The sequence below is a fragment of the Alligator mississippiensis genome, chromosome 1 (genome assembly GCF_030867095.1).
Source record: "Alligator mississippiensis isolate rAllMis1 chromosome 1, rAllMis1, whole genome shotgun sequence".
In the NCBI taxonomy this organism is placed as follows: Eukaryota; Metazoa; Chordata; order Crocodylia; family Alligatoridae; genus Alligator; species Alligator mississippiensis.
In genome coordinates this window covers 394,580,730-394,598,189 of record NC_081824.1, presented here as the reverse complement: position 1 = coordinate 394,598,189, position 17,460 = coordinate 394,580,730, and the positions used below count along the sequence as shown (strand labels likewise).

General features: G+C 43.1%; 1 long non-coding RNA gene across 1 annotated transcript; it reads right to left on the bottom strand.

Moving 5' to 3' along the window:
* Nucleotides 1-233: 233 nt before the first annotated feature.
* Nucleotides 234-15,523, bottom strand: LOC109283450 (uncharacterized). The gene is made up of 2 exons (XR_002090604.2): nucleotides 15,311-15,523; nucleotides 234-641 (listed from the first exon to the last, which is right to left on the bottom strand). It is a non-coding gene; the product is annotated as an uncharacterized LOC109283450 (long non-coding RNA).
* Nucleotides 15,524-17,460: the final 1,937 nt, after the last annotated feature.

Sequence of the window (17,460 nt, the reverse complement as noted above, 5' to 3'; positions counted from 1 at the left end):
TGGTCTCCTTTGCTTCTTCTAAATTGCAGTTGTAAGCAAATGTATGAATCGTAATCCATATCATTAATGCATGAGGAAAATCAAAGGGTAGAAGATTGAAATGAGAGAAAAACACTATATACCTAAGCCTAGGCCAGGTTTGCACCATCTCAGTCATATCTTTTTGCTTTTAAACATGCTATTTATTCTTGATGCTTTAAGACCAAATCTAAAATCCAGAATATTCACTCTGGATAGTTTACAACCTACTTAATTCACAGAAGTTGCTGAAATGAAGACAAGTTGGTCAGATGTTTGCTGAAGCTTTACTTCAAAGGATACCTCTTCTCTTACAAGCTGGAGGTCATCAGCAGTCCTACACAATTGGTTTAGCCTGTAAAAAAATACAAAAAACATCTGGAGCACTTCAGCAGTTCTGTGCACATGTTTGCTGGTTTGCTGTGGCTAACTGGCTTAAGTAACCTCAAGCTAGTTTGCAAATTCTTATCTTCAGAGGAATCTAGACCTGTAAAGTACCCTGTCCTTGTTTTGATGTCTTGTGTGATAAATTCTTCCTATTTGACTGAAATCTTATCTTCTTTCATAAGATGTTTAGATTATGTTCACTCTTCTGTTTGTCTTATAACTTACTTCTTGGCAACCTTTAGAGAAAAAAAAAATGTTGTTTCAGGTATTCAGATAAAATAAACCATGTCTAAATTTAACCACAGCTTTAGTGCCTTAAAGGGGTAAATGCTTAGGGGCAGTTTCTAATAAACAACTACTTTATAGTGAGTGAATGGATTTCATGAGAGGTCCTTTCAAAACAGATTTTGCCAGCCCCTTTTGGAAATACAGCATAAAATCAAGTCAGTGTCAGTAGACCAGGTTCTGATAGATTTACTGACCTGTATAATACTTTTTCCATTAATAATCCTTCTGAAGCTAGGATTCTAATAAGAATTTGAACTTTTGAGTGTTCATTAGAGCTGAAAAACTCTTCCATGGAAACAGTCGAAAGTAATAGAAGTACTCACAAAGTGAATTGCTACTCCATGTTACTAAGGATATCAATAGGTATGACTAGATTGAACCTGTAGGTACCTTCATTTTGACTTCAGCATAATGAAATGCCTTTTCTAGATCCTGAGCAGTGAAGGACCGAGTTAATCAGAAAGAAATGCCAGGTGCAAGAGTGTCATAATCCATGCCCCTCATTAGAATTTAGCCAGTTCACTGAGGACTGCAGTAGAGGTTAAATCCTATTTGAGCTTTTGGTGACATTATCAATCATATACTCCTTTAAGTTAGATATTTATTTTTGCTTACCTGTTCTCACCCTGTGTTCTCCTTCTGAGCTTTGCAGGGATCCAGAATATAATAGAATCACTGGGGTTTTCATGTAATGCAGATTAAGTCCCAAACGAACCACAGTTAACAATCATTTGATACCAGAACTCAAGAATCTATTGTTTAAGACACGTAGCCAGGGGACAACAAACCCCCATCTTAGAATCCTTCTCTCACCCAGAGGGGATTCCATGTCCTGCTCCTAGCAAAATGTTGTAGCCAGAAGGCCATGGGCTAGGTACTTCCTAAAAGGCACTTTCCAGCCCTCCCCTTGTAGGTAGCCCAGGGAGAGGCCCAGAGGGAAACACATGAAGAGCCAGGAGAAAAGCTGGATAGAAGGAAATTGGCTCAGTGATATGACTGCTCCTGACCTTCTAGTGAAGAGACATTCATTCAGCTCTTGGCCACTGCCTTCCTATTGACCAGAAAACATCCTCCTGCTATTTATCCAATAAATATTATATACAAAGTATAGAAAAGCCAATGGTAGGGCCAAGGTTCTTTCCTTCAATTACAGTACTTTATGCTGTATTTATGCAGTATTTTATGCTGCTCTCTCCACAAAGGCTCAGAGCAGCTTACAATAAAACAACAGATAAAATAATAAAACAATAAAATAGTACACAAAAGAATCCACAAAATGTAACCCCATCTGCTAAAAACCTGTCCAAATAAAAATGCCATACATCACTTCCAGGAGATAGGCAAGCTGAGGCTCTGGCAGGTCTCAAGGGAAAGGGAGTTCCAGAGCTGAGGAGCAACAACCAAGAATAAAATCCCATGTGCTTTGGCTAAGCAAACTTCCTGCACAGATGGTACTTGCAGGAAGTCACTCTTGGCTGACTTTAGGAATCTTGATGAAGCAAGATAAGGAAGGGGAAAAAGAAGAGAAGCCAGGTACCAGATCCTGCTCTGGGAAGGTGAGGGAGCCATGGCTGCCTATGTGTTTGGCTTGCTGAGTGTTTGTTTGGTGGGCTGTGTGTGTTTTGGGCATGTCCTCTGAGCAGCAGTTTGAGTGCTGCTTGCTGAATGGTTCCTGAATGATTGCTGCCTTTTGTCTGACAAAACCTCTAATGAGGGGATGAAGCCAGTCCAGACCCAGAAGCATATAAAAGGAGACTGGGCAAACAGTGTGCCACTCCTCTCTTTGAAAGGGAACTTTTAGGCTTGGTGACAGGAAGCAGGGGAAAAGGAACCTCTTGGGACCAAGGAGCAGTAAACAAGCCAGCCTACAGGTGAGTTTGCTAGGGAAGGTCTGCCTGGAAGAAGGGCAGCAAGAGAGAGGCAGTGGACTAACAAACCAAGAGAAATGGCTGGAAGACATCACAATGCCAGGTCCACAGCCATTGTCTCTGCTTGCACCTATGAGATGTCTGTCCAGGCAGAACTGCCAACCATCAAGACTTCCACCCAGGTCCTGGTTTGATGCTGTGGAGCCTGCGGCTCCAGGTTCCTTCCAGGGACAGCCAGATGCAGGACTACCTGCACTGCAATGTCAGCAGTGCATCCTCATGGTGTCCCTCAGGAAGCAGTCAAGAGAGCTGCAGGAAGCGGGGGCAAGGCTCCAAAGCCTTCTGCACAATGAGAATTTGATTCAATGATGAAGATCTCTAGGACTGTGGAAGAAGGCCTGCCAAAGACAGTGCTAGAGAAGGGAGAGGACAAGGACTGCCAGAAAGGTGGAAGCTGGAAGCTTGTGACCTCTGGCAGAAAGCAGAAATTGTCATCTCCACCTGTAGCAGTTTGCCTTGAAAACAGATATGGATACCTAGCAATGGAGGAGGAGGACAGGCCAGGCCTCCCCAAAGTTGCAAGAATTGAGAGCACTGCCACCAAGAAGAAGCAACAGGTGATGGTGGTTGCAGATTACCTTTTGAGGGGAATGGAAGCATCCATCTGTGAGCTTGACATGTTGTCTCAGGAGGTCTGGTGCTTGCCCAGAGCCCAAATCTGAGATGTCTTGGGAAGATTACTGAGCCTCATTTGACCCTCAGATTAATACCTAATGCTGCTCATCTATATGGGCACCAATGATACTACCTGGGGAGACCCTAAGTAGATCAAAAGTGACTACAGGATTCTGGGTGGAAGGGTGAAGGGGACAGGGGCTCAGGTGGTGTGCTCTTTAATCATTCTGGGCAAGAGGAAGAGCCCAGGAAGGTGCAGTAACATCCTACAAATCAATGCATAGGTGCACAGATGGTGTCACCAGTAGGACTGTGGCTTCTTTGACCACGGGATGTTATTCCAAGAAGACGGATTGCTAGGAAGAGACAGGACCCACATGATGAAGCGAGGGTAGAGCATCTTCACAGACAGGCTTGCTAACCTAGTGAGGAGAGCTTTAAATTAGGTTCACCAGGGGATGAAGACCAAAGGCCTGAAGTGGGTGATTTGGAGGAAGTACAAGTAGGAGGGGGCAACAGGGGAGAAATTTTCAATCTTCCTGAGAAAGGGCAATTGGCAAGTTACCTCAGGTGTTTGTACATGAATGCACAGAGCCTGGGAAAGAAGCAGGAAGAATTGGAAGTCCTCATGCAGTTATAGAGGTATGGTGTGATTGGAATAACAGAGACTTGCTGGGATAGCTCACATGACTGAAAGACTGTCGTGCATGGGTATAAAGTGTTCTGGAAAGACATGCAGGGGAGAAGAGGAGGAGTTGCTCTTGATGTAAAAGACCTATTGCTCAGGGACCCAATATGAAACTAGAGATAGGCCTGTTGAAAGTCTCTGGCTTTGGGTCTGAGGGAAGAGCAATAAGGGTGATGTCATGGTGGTGTCTGCTATAGACCACCATAAGGAGGACATGGTGGATGAGACTTTCTTCAAACAGCTAGCAAAATATTCCTGATCACAGGCGCTGGTTCTCATCAGGGATATCAATCACCCTGACTTATGCTGGGAGGGCAATACAGCAGTGTGCCAGCAATCCAAGAAGTTTTGGGGGAGTGTTGGGGACAACTCCCTGCATCATGCTGGAGTGGCCATTCTCTTCTTGTTCTGCTGCTTACAAACAGGGAAGAATTGGTGGCAAATGTAGTAGTGGATAGCAACTTGGGCGCAGTGACCACAAGATGATTGAGGTCAAAATCCTGAGGACATGAAGGAAGGGGAGCAACAGAGTAAGGACCCTGGACTTCAGAAAAGCAGAGTTTGACTCACTCAGCATGGGCACGATCACCTGGGAGGCCAGTCTGAGAGGAAGAGGAGTCCAGGAGTATGGCTGTACTTTAAAAAAGCCTTACTGAAGGTGCAGGAACAAACCATCCCAATGTGCAGGAAGATTAGCAAGTATGGCTAATCCTATGTTGGCAGAAGACTAGCTTGGCTTAGCAGGGAACTCTTCCATAAGCTTAAACACAAAAAGGAAGCTTATAAGAAGTGAAACTTGGAAAAACAACTAGGGAAGAGTATAAGAGTATTGTTCAGGCATGCAGGAATGAAGTTAGGAACGCCAAAGCACAATTGGAGTTGTATCTAGCGAGGGATGTGAAGGGGAACAAGAAGGGTTTCTACAAGTATGTCAGCAACAAGAGGAGGTTCAGGGAAAGTGTGGGTCCTTTACTAAATCAGGGAGGCAGTCTAGTGACAGAGGATGCAGAAAGATTAAAGTACTCAATTTTTTTTTCATTTTATTTTTCACAGGCAAGGTCTGTGGATGTGGGGAGACCAGTGGATGTGATATACCTTGACTTTAGAAAGACTTTTGATTTCATCTCCCACAATATTCTCACAAGTAAGGAAGTACAGGTTGAATGAATGGACTGTAAAGTAAATAGAAACCTGGCTGGATCATTGGGCCCAGAGGGCAGTAGTCCATGGCCTGATATCTAATTGGCAGCCGTTATCAAGTGGAGTGCCCCAGGGGTTGGTCCTGGGGCCGGTTTTGTTCAATATTTTCATCAATAACCTGGAAAATGGTATAGAGTACACCCTCAGCAAGTTTGCAGATGACACCAAGCTGTGGTGAGTAGTAGATATGCTGGTGTGGCTAGGATTCAGAGAGACCTAGAGAAATTGGAGGATTTGACCAAAAGAAATTTCATGAGGTTCAATAAGGAGAAGTCCAAAGTCCTGCATTTGGGACAGAATAATCCCATGTCCTGGTATAGGCTGGGGACCAACTAGCTAAGCAGTAGCTCTGCAGAAAAGGACTTAGGGGTTACAGTGTACAATAAGCTGAATATGACCCAACAGTGTGCCCGTGATGCCAAGAAGGCTAATAGCATACTGGCCTTCATTAGTCAAACATTGCCAGCAGATTGAAGGAAGTGATGCTTTCCCTCTATCTGGCACTGAGGAGGCCACATCTGGAGTACTGTGTCCAGTTTTGCCCCCCCCCCCCCCAACACACACAGAAAGGATGTGGACAAATTGGAAAGAGCCCAGCGGAAGGCAACAAAAATGGTTAGGGGGCTGGGGCACATGACTTATGAGGAGAGGCTGAGGGAACTGGGCTTATTTAGCCTGGAGAAGAAAAGACTGAGTAGGGATTTAATAACAGCCTTCAACTACCTGAAGGGTGGTTCCAAAGAGGATGGATCTAGATTGTTGTCAATGGTGGTAGATGACAAAACAAGGAGCAATAGTCTCAAGTTGCATCAAGGGAAGTTTAAGTTAGAAAAAAAAACTTTCTCACTAGGAGGGTAGTAAAACACTAGAACAGGTTATACAGAGAGGTGGTGAAATTTCCACCCTTTGGAGATTTTTAAGACCTTGATAGTCAAAGTCTTGGCTGGGATGATCTAGTTGGGGACAATCCTGCTTTGATCGGGGATTTGGACTAGATGACCTCCTGAAGTCCCTTCCAGCCCTAATTTTCTGTGATTCCATGAAGGAGACAGTCCCTTAGGTATTTAGAATCCAGGCAGTTTATGATTTATAGGTCAAGAATTGGACCTTGAAAGACAGGAGTACTGGAGTAATGTGCTTCCATTGACCCCTCCTCCTGTCAGAAGGTGATCTGCCATGTTCTGCACAGTCCTCAATGTTAGCATCATATAAAGCACACTGCAGTAGTCTAGTGTGAAGGTTACAAAAGCAAGGATGAAACATAAACCTTAGCCACTGAAGTCAGGGTAGAACTTTGCCATAATTCTTAGGATAAAATCTGTTATAATATTTAAGAAGAATTATGTTTTTAATTGGTTATTCATTTATTTGAACAAATTCACACATCTGGAGAGACGAATCATTCCTCTAGCTAGCTATCCTCTGATATTAGGTGTCCGTTACGTTCAGGATGTTAGGAACTAGAGGACATAAAGCCAAAGTTTCATTGAATAGATTTTTTTTCTTGTGGGGAAAGAAGGCTTCTTGCATCATTTACAAAGGAAAAAATACTTCCTGGGTGTATTTGTAAATCATGTCAACATCTGTTCTATCATCCCTACAGGGGTATCAGTATAAAAAATGTAGTTTTTACCAATACATGAATTCTAATTTTCCTTCCCGTTCCATGGCAGCTTTTATTAACCAAGAAGTAGATGGCCTATGCACAGGAGAGGCCAACTTGGATTTGTATCAAAATGAAAAGAAAGAACTGAGTCACTAAAGGCATGAATGACACGTGCCCCCTGAGGCGGGGGGGGGGGGCGCACAGCAGCAGCAGTGGGAGCGCAGCAGGAGTGCAGCGGCGGTAAGTGCAGGAGCTCCCGCAAATGCTGCCGGCACTTTCAGCAGCAGTGGGGGAGGGTGGTGACCACCTGCAGACACTGCCAGCAGTGTTGGTGTTGGCCAGCAGGGATCATGGACCGCCCACAGACCCCCCTGGCAGTGTTAGCAGTGTGGTGGCGAGTGGTGACCAGCTGCAGGCACTGTCAGCAGCCTTTTTGTAGGGGGTTCACTGCCATGCTCAGGGGGTGCACATGCACCCAAGTGCACCCCCTACGCATCACACCTTGCTAAAGGAGAACTGCAGGGATGGTTAGAATTGGTTGCCTACAGATACATAGCGGTTGAACTCTAACTCAGGATGCTGTATAGAGAGTGCCATGAGTTAGAGCCCCCCAACCCAACAGATGTTTCCCTGTTGGGTTGCAGGGGGAGGGGCGGGGCAGGACTTGGGCCTGCCTGCACTGGCCCTGGACAGAAGGCAGGGGCACTCCAGCAGCCTCTGAGGATGCTGCAGAACTGTCCCTCTCTCCAGCCTTGCCCTCTCCCCCCGCCAGCTCTAGGACTGTCAGCAGGCATGGGAGAAGGAGGGTGAGGGAGCAGCAGGCAGCTTCTCTCTTGGCTTAGCCTGGCCACAGCTGGTTGGGGGCAGGGAGAGATGGAGCCCCCTTGCCTAATGGGCCCTTCCCAGTTTCCCCAGATGGGGTATTGGGGGGAGCTGGGCCAGATGCACAATCCCTTGCCAGCTTCCATCAGGCAAAACTGAGTTGGTAGCTGCCACTGCTACTGTCAAGAGGCCCATGTGTGGGGTGGGGGAAGGGTGCCCCCCCTTCCCTCATGGCCTCCTCCAGCTACCACAGATGGGGTAATGGGGGGAGTCAGGCTGGACCTGCAAGCAAAGGTAGCTGGGGGGGCAGTGTGAGATGAAGGGACTCCATTCTACCCTGCCTCCTCCCCTCTAATTCAGGCCAGGCAAGCCCAACCAGCAGCTGCCTGCTACTCCCTCCCCCTCCTCCTTCCCTTTTCTCTCTTAGTGACAGCCCTGGGGGCAGGAATGGGCTGGTGCTCACCAGAGCAAGTGCTCAGCCCTGCCAAGCACAAAAAAATTAACCCTTAAGGAGACACTTTAGAGCATCTTCATGTAATACCTGATTTGATGAAGATTAATTTTTCATGTGATCGACTATTTTAAAAGCACTCTGCATGCATGCATGTGTGTTACGTCACATCTGTAGAGAACTTTCAGGGATCTTATCATGCAAAAAATGTAATTTTTGTAAGCACCCAATGACCACAAAAAAATTAAGCATAGTAAGGAATGTAAGAGGTCACTGACTGCAGCACTAAGAAAGTTAGGTCTGTTATTCTCAATGTACATGTTTCTAGCTGTTTAGAGAGACCTACTGAGGGTGTAATTATAATTTTATCCCACTTTGAGGCTGTTGGCAACTTCCAGATGTAAAAGGGACTCAGTGTAAATAAGAATCGTATTCTGTCTTCAAAAAAGCAAATCTGCAGGAGTTAAAATAATGGCTGAATTTTCAAAACAGTTCAGTTCCCAGAAGCTAGCTATCATTTAGGAACCTAAGCTAAGTGTTCTAAATACTTTGAACCTAATGGCTTTTTTTATTTTTAATAATTGAAGCCTATTTCTTTTGAGCAATCTAGAAAATCTGGTCCTTGTAACAGTCTTTCTATTGGAAAACTGCCAGTGCTGTCAATAGAGTTTTACTTGAACAAAAGATGCAAAATGAGGACAATCATAAGATGCATTTAAAGGCAATATTAAAAGGAACAAAGTATACTTCAGCATTGTACTTCTAACTTCTCTGTGCAACTAGTGAAATTAGCTGTATAAATCTCTCTATATCTACTGCTTTAGAAATAACAGGTAAATTTACCACAACCATAACTGAAGATTAAGAAAATATGGACTTCCTCCATTCATAAACTTAATTTTGTGATTTTGACTGTTTTATAACTAGTTTACATTTCACCAGTATAATCAGTCAGCTTCATTTCCTATTTGTATGGATCTTTTCCACACAGAAATGGGAGAGACAAAGATTATAATAAGAAAATGTGATTGTATTAACCACAGAAAATCAGAATGGGACAACTTGGGGGTGGTGTAATATAAAAAATTGCTTAAATATAATTTATGAAATGAATACATTTCAAGGTAGCAATATTCTGTTAGGGTAGGGACATAAATGACACATAAATCGGTATAAGTGATCAGAAACTGCTTCAAATCTGTAACACGACAGAATTTCAGTGCACATAAACCAGTTTCAAAATGGCTGAAAGCAGTTTAAGATAAATCTGAATGGATGTAGTATCAGACTTCACTGATTTAGGTTAAATCAGTTTACTGAACTTCTGCCCCAGAACCCCTCCAGATTCAAATTAACCCACATTCCCCCAGTATCCCAAGATGCTTTGTAACTCCCCCCAAAAACCCCACTTGGAAGGTGGGTGGGCTAGCCTTGGCCTAAAATGTCTGATCCAACTGAGCAGGGAGATGTGCTCAAGTCTCCCCCTCTGCACTCCCACCTTTTGGCCTGGGCCACTGCAGGTGTGTGGCTGCATTTTTGTAATCAAAAGTGAATGTCTGTTCATCTGTTAATCAGTTCAATCTATGCAGCTTAGACTAACCTGTGATGATCCAAGTAATTCAGCCTTGGGCTTTTTAACTGTCTGTACTTAGCCTTAAAGTCCACCCAGCAAGGAAACCAAGGAATACTAAGCAAAAAAAGTAAGATTCAACAGACCTTCAGTCCTTTGCATGAGAGAGTAAAACATAAAGATGTGCCCTTTGGGATTTTGTAGAATCTGTGCAAAAATCTGACATTAGAAGAAAAACACAAATATGGACTTTATTGACCCAGAGACCATTGAATGCTAAGATGCTCACTAAATTTAAAGGGCGTGGGCCAAGCCCTAAAGTAAAAAGTAATTCAGTTGATACTTGTAGAAAAAGCATGGGTGACCGGTGCCTCCCAAGTCTGGGGGGCACCAGATCACAGACAGGGGTGGGGGGTCCCCCAGCAGCCGATTGCTGATGGGGAGGTCCTCCTAATGGGTGATCAGCTATTGAGCCAGGCACAAAACCGGAAGTGCACTTCCACCGGCACTTCCGGTTTCATGGCTCGTGCTTCCAGGGGGTGCACAGCTGATCTCAGGGGGTGCATGTGCACCCACATGCACCCCCTATGCGTCACCAATGAGAAAAAGGTTAAGGACTTCAAAATTATAGAAGGTGCTAGAGAGGAGAGGAAAGGTTTTTAGAAAAGGAACAAAGGATAGAAGAATAAGAAAGATCACTAATGGAAAAGTTTAAATAAATAAAAAATTAAAGATTAAAATGGATGAGATACTGAAATTCAAGAAGTATAATAAACCAAGGAATTAGACTAATGCCTCTGGATGGAGAGAGTAAAATATGTAGCATTTAGGACACGTGCTGAACCATGAAAATTTTGACATTGCATAGAAGCTTTAAATTTCAAACAGGTTCCATCAGAGCCAATATAATGATGGGCAAACCTGACCAGTTTGGGGCTTTTCATTGCTGCACTCATTCCTTGCAGACTTTCTGTGGCTGATAGATCATGTTATATAGATGGAGAATGACTGAAAAGTGAGAAAATCCTAATAGCCCTGAACGAAACTATAAACGGTGCACCAGCCCCTGTCCCTTCTTCCCCAGGTCCTTGAATTCTGCCTACAATATCTAAATTCCTAGTTATGTCTCTGGTAATAGCACAATTGTTTGTCACGTTGAGGATAGAGAAGGAAAAATGAAGATGAAGATGAAGCTGCTGTAGGGAGGAATTTGCAAGGAAGGGAACAATCATATTTGGATGCATTTTCTGGGACTGAAAAGCCTCATGCCTAAGAACTTCCTCCCTTTTCCTGAACTGGGAATGAAGCATAAAGAAGTGTTGAAAATCTTTCACTCCTGTTTTACAATTTTATGCATTTATTTGCCATCTTCAAATTTTGATATTGACTGATGAGTGGAGCTGGCAAAAGTATTTCTGAATGCTAAAAATAACTCAATAAAACTACTATTCTCTGGAGCCTGGCTGACTGCCATGTATCTAACCTGGTTGACTGCCAAGTGCCCTGTTCACCCTCCCCCTCAAAAATGTTAAAAAAATTAATTTATTGCAGATTTAATTTAGGTTGGTAATGAATGAGAAATGAGATTTAAAGGTAGCCAAGGGGCAATTCAACAACTTCAAACAAATACCCCACATAGAAGAAATTATTGCACTCTTTAAATTATTTTAAATGATTTGGGAAAAGATTTTCCTTAAGGAAAATATTTTATTTACCAGGGTTTTATTCTCCGTTCAAAATATGCTGTTAAAATTATATTATAAATACTTCAAGTCCCAAGGTGCTTCCTACCCCAGTGCCTGGGCAAAGTATAAATACAAGGAGAAGAAGCTTTTCCCTAACCTATGTCCTTATCCTTTAGATCCTTGGAAACTTGGACCAGTTAGGCCTCTTTAGCCTAAAGAAGAGAAGGTTGAGAGGGGACTTGATAGTGGCTTACTGCTATATCACAGGAGTGCATCAGAAGCTCGGTGAACAACTGTTCACTAAGGCACCCCTGGGGAAGACCAGTACCAATGGATACAAACTCCTGGAAGGCCACTTCAGGCTTAATACCAGGAAAAACTCCTTCAAAGTCAGGTTGGCCAGATTGTGGTATAAACTCCCTCCAGAGTTGGTGCAGTAACCTACCTTGGAGGTTTTCAAGAGAAGACTGGACAGTCACCTCGCTGGGCTCACTTGACCCCAGCTGTCTTCCTGCCTAGAGCAGGGTGGCTGGACCCAATGATCTGCAAGGTCCCTTCCAGCCCATAACAATCTATGAATCTATGAATCAGAGACTCAGGAAACTTTTCCTGGCTTGTGTTTATATGTTTGAAAAAGAGAAACTTTATGAGGGCTCTGACCATTTACTGAAGCAGGTAGCATGTCCTACAGGTAGAAACCCTTTATGGAACCTGTGTACCTTTGGGCTAAGAACAGACATTCATAAAACCTGAGCCTGAATTGATTCAATCTTTGCAGGTTAGTCTAACTTGGCTAGGCTAAATCACTTTGTAACTGCACAAACATTCCCTGTGGATTGAAAAAAAATACCAGCACATGCCTGCAGTGGCTCAAGCTAAGAGCCAGGGGACACTAGAACAGCCCTCCCTTGCCTTCTATGGGGCTGAGCTGAGGGAAGCATGGCCAGGACCCCTACATGGTGCTGTGATTAGGGAGGGGTTCTCCACCCTCCTTTATAACAGAGCATTTAACAGCTGTATTATCTGCATTTAGCACCCCATCAGAAAACAAAGCTTCTCTCATTAGTTCAAACTCTTCTTAAACATCTTTTTTTCCAAAGGAAGGAATGTAGGGACATTACCAGCTGAGCTGTTGATTAGCAATAAAAAGCATTAAATGGACACTGTCCTATCTACCTCACACAGTATTAGCCAGCATATCACATGCTGGCTAGGAGAGAGGAGGAAGGGATCTTTGCTTAAGCAGCAAGTGCTTAGAGGAAGGGGAAGAGGGCACGGGGAAGCCAACAGACCCTGCTGTGCCTGTAGGTATCTGCTGGAGCTTCAGCCAGGGAGCAGAGGGGAGGGACCAGCCCTGCTATGGAGCAGAGCTCTGCACAGCCCACAGAGCATGTTGGGATGCTGGGGGAATCTGATTTAGGTTAAATCAGCACGGGGTCTGGGACAGACATTGCATAAAATGGTTTGACCCAGATGAGTTAAGTCTGATACTACATTCAACCAAGTTTATCTCAAACTGGTTTCAGCCATTTTCACACTGGTTTATGTGCACTGAATATCTGTTTTGTTACAGGTTTAAATCAGTTTCTGATCACTTAAACTGGTTTATGTGTAATCTCTTTCCCTAGCCCAAGTCACGTGTTCTATATTTGAGTGGTAAAAGGTATGTTGGGCCAAACTCCACATTAAGCTACATTTATGCAAAATAATATTAATATAACTCAGGCCTGTGTCTTTCCTTTCTGTATCATTTTAACCCATAAACTTGGGCCTTCAGAGGAATGATTTTTGAGAAACTTACCAATGTCTTACCACTTCTTCCCATGATCTCCATTCTTTTTTCCCCCCTTTTACCTAGTCTACCTTTCTAAACACATCCATGCAGAATCCCTTCAGAGCACCTCATATACACATAAATCCAATGGAAGAAATTTTAACCTTTTGTCTAAATTACAAGAACTATGTAGCTTTACAGGGCTTTAATATGTAGGTAGAAGATGTCTTAGAAGATGGTGAAATATGTTCCTATTAGTGGGAATATTGTAGTTCATTTATTTAATGTCCACTTGAAAAGCTTACAAATAACCAAGGTACAAATAGTTAAAGGAATAAAAATGAACCAGTAAAAAGCATCTGCTTTTTAATGTGAAGCTGCAGAAACATTTTAAAGCATGGTGCTAATTGTGATGGTCTATCATTTAATACAACAAACTTAAAAAAAGGAAAAAAAAGTGGTAGGAAAAGTGATTTTTTTTTTGGTGGTATTCAGAATTTGTAACATTTTCTCACCTAGCTAAAAATTTCAGAAAAGTTAAATACCTTGTGGGTTACCGCTTCAACTTCGTTTGAGAAAAGGTGATGCAAAGTGACTGGACAGAGAGAATTATAGCCTGCAAGAAATTTCTCTCTCAGCAGAACAACTAAAATGAAACAATTATTTTCTACAGCTGGGACACTATAATTTAAACACCTGTCAGAAAGATAAAAACGGAGCACAAGTGACTCAGGCATCAATATATGTCCCATCAATTAAGAACGGAATATAATCAGGATTGTCCAGTTCATAACTAACACATTTGGGTCAAAAGGAAGCGCATCTGCAACACTTGAAAAATAAATTCTGTAGTTTTAACGTGCAGATATTTCAACACAGATATAAAAAAATATACAGGTCTTAGGCTAGTTTGTACTGTTTGGGCCTGATCTAAACACACTTATGTCAATGTAGTGACTTCCCCTGGGATCAATGGATTTTGGATCAGGTCAATACTCTGCCAGAAGGAATGATGTCTAGGTACTTGTGTCTTGCAGCACCTGACCATGTAAAAGAGTATAGCAGAGATTTGTTCATTTGATCCTGCATTTCATTATATTTATCAGGTTTTGTTGAATACAGACTCTGGTCTGTGGAGCATTTGCTGGTTCTCTAGGGAGTGCTAGCTTCTCATAGGATACCAGCTTATTTCCAGATGGGTAGCAGAGATGAAATGAAATCATTGAGAAGGAAGGGACATAAAGGGCAAATTCTGCTCTTGTAAGTGTGCATGTAAATTCAGCCTTTGAAGTTTGCATCCAAATGCCAAATTTAGCCCAAGGTATAGTGAATTTTAATCTCTCAGAGCATATTTTGAGGAAGATGGGCTAATAACTGCCCTTTCCCAGGGTTATGCATTTGCAGCTATCTCATTCTTCTTCAGATACCATCATATCTCCAGTGACACGTCTACCTCCACAAAATGGGTAAACATGTATGGTTACACTCAGTAACTAGAGCTTTTCTGAGGGACATTTTGTATTTTACTGCAGCAATCCCTTTTATAATTTAATAAAAAAAAGGAACATATGCAAACTTTGGCTGCTGAAGCTACCTTTGTGTCCCAAGAAACCCTCTGTTACAATTTCCATCGAATTTAGTGACACTTCAGATTAATTGCCAGCTTCTCCCCTGCTGAACTCAGCCAACAAGCCACTCATGACTCAACCAGATGTTTCTGCACTTTAGGCAAACTACAGAGTTTTTGTATTCTCCTCACTCCCCTCAGCTGTGACAAGGACTTTTAGCACAATTAAGGAAGCAAGATCACACAGAAAGAACAAGATGCCAGCTCCCCAGCAGTGGTGCAGAGTATCTCACTAGCTCATGGAACAAGCTAGGAGATTTAAAAAATGAAAAGTATATTCATCACTGTTTTACTTCAAATGGATCACTGCTTTCAAAAGGAAAGGTATCTGACTTGACTCTCCAGCACTCCTACAAAGGGTATGCTTATACTGTAGCACAGTATATATTATAGCACAGTGGCCTTTAGTAAGCCTCCTTGGGTTCCAGTAGCACTATAGCTACAGCAAAAAAGAGCTTATTGCAGGCTAAAAAACATGCCCAGAAAGCAGACTGAATTAACCTGTTCTGAGTTCTCTGCTGGTGGAGCTAGGCTAGGGCTGGTACCTGAGCTGGCTGGTATACAGTTAATGCTCATATATGTCTAAGCTATATCACACTGCAATGACTGCAGTGAAGCCAAAAGCAGAAAGAAGTCAGGAGTGTGTCTTACCTCTTTCCTGTACATCTTCTGTACACATTTCTCTTGCACATATCTGAACACAATCCTCCAAAAGCTTACATGCAGCTGGAGATGAGAAGAGATTAATATTTGAGAAATGAGTTTTCTTTTTTCTTTTTTTTAATCTGCTCACCTCCAACCTCTGACATACTCTGAAAAAAGTAAACACAAGCAAAATTGGAAGTGGAAAGCTATAGGATGGAATATAGGAACTCATTACAGGGGCCTGTGGACAGTAGCAAGCCTCCCTCTGGACTTCTGATGTGTTCAGGAGTTCGAGGGAGTGTACCAAGAGAAGCAGAATAAAGCAGCTTGCTTGCAGGTGCTGTGGCTGATCTCCAGTGGACAGGAGCATAATCATGGCAGGGAGCTCAGTGTTCACAGGAACACCTGCCCGTGTCTGCTGTTGAGCATGTGTACACACCCTTTATTATGTGTTTGATTCCCCTCCCCACTCACACACTTACTTCCCACACAAATGCTGTTGTTGTATCCTTAAATCCTCCAGCCTGTGCTTTCCTAAAAAAAGCCCAATAAAATGTGACTGATAGCCTGCTTTTACTACATCTCACTGAATATTTCAAACTACTTAATCTTCCGAGTAAAATTGGATTAATACCAACTGTGGTGTCCTTCACAATTACAGATAGGCAGATCAGAGCTGCATGAAAGTGGTACATTTATTCTCAAAAATGTCACTTTTTCAGTATGCTTTGGTGTCCGTTATCATTTTGCCTTTTTGCAAAAATTATATTTTTGCAGGAATGCAGATGAAATGCATTGGCTGCCTTATTTTATTTGGGAAAATATGAATGTAAGTAATCAAGTTCCAGTGTTGCTGTTGTTGTTATTTGAATGACTATATATTCAAGCTAGTGAAATATTGGAAACTGCCCTACTGTTTCCCAGTTCAGTCTTCTTGCTGGGCTGGACCAAGTAATCCCCAGCTCTTCCTCATCCCCACACACTGCCTTGGCTTCTCTTTGTTTTCTTTTCTGCTTCTCCACCTAGTCATGCCTTCTTCCCCAGGCATCCTCTGTCTAAATCTCTGGACTTCTGATCCCAATCTATTCTGCCTTGTCATCCTTAGCAGTGTCTACCCTTCTTCCCTTTGCATTTGAATCAGATGGATTGCTCATCTATGCTGCCTGGGTGCCACATGTAGGGTCATTAACACAACAGGAGACTTGGGCTTCCTCCTCCAATGTCCAGTCCAATCCCAGTCTGTAACAGCCAGGAACAATCCTTACAAACAAGAATCTGCCTTCATCCTTGTACTCCTGGTTTGGAGGACAGATGTAAACTGCTCTGTATGGAAGTACACTCATTTCTGGATTACATCACGGTATAAGGGGATTAGATGTATACTTAGGGAAGACAGGATATTTTAATATCTAAGTTGTTAAACTCTACTGAGTCTTTGCTGAGTATGTCAAGACTGATTTTCAAAGGTATGTAAGTTCACCAAATATACATGCATTTCCATGGGGAGGACTTCTAAAATGCATCATTTTTCACAACCACATCCCTGGCATAGAGCACACATCATTCACAAATTTCACATCTCATTTAAAAAACATGAGGATGTTGACACTTGCCAAAGTAAAAGTAAAAGTCACCAGATTTTTTTAACACTGAAGAACAGTGTATGTTCTCTTAGCCCAGGGGTGTTCAACCCTGAACCAAGGGTCAGATCTGGCCTGCGGAGCCATGTGACCTGTGGGACTCCAAGGGTCTAAACATTTGGTGGCAGGGGTAGGGTGGCAATTAACAGTACCACCACTCCCCCACTAAAAAACTTGCAAGGCATACAGGACAGATTACACGGCCCCATTAATGAGATCTATCTGCAGGCCTAATTCAGTGCACACAGGGATGGGCATGGTGGGCCTGATCTAGTATGCATGGGGCTGGGGGCTTGGCAGCAGGTCTCATACAATGTGTGCAGGGCTGGAGTGGTGGGCTTGATCCAGAGCACACTAAGTCAAGGCCAGGGCAAGGGATGGAGTAGAGGCCCTGAAATGGTGCTGGGGCTAGGGCTGAGGTCCCTAGGTTGGGGCTAGGGCCCAACCCTGATCTGGCATGCGCCAGACTGATGCTTGGGTAAAAAGTTTGCTCTGGAATGCATGAAGCCAGGGCTG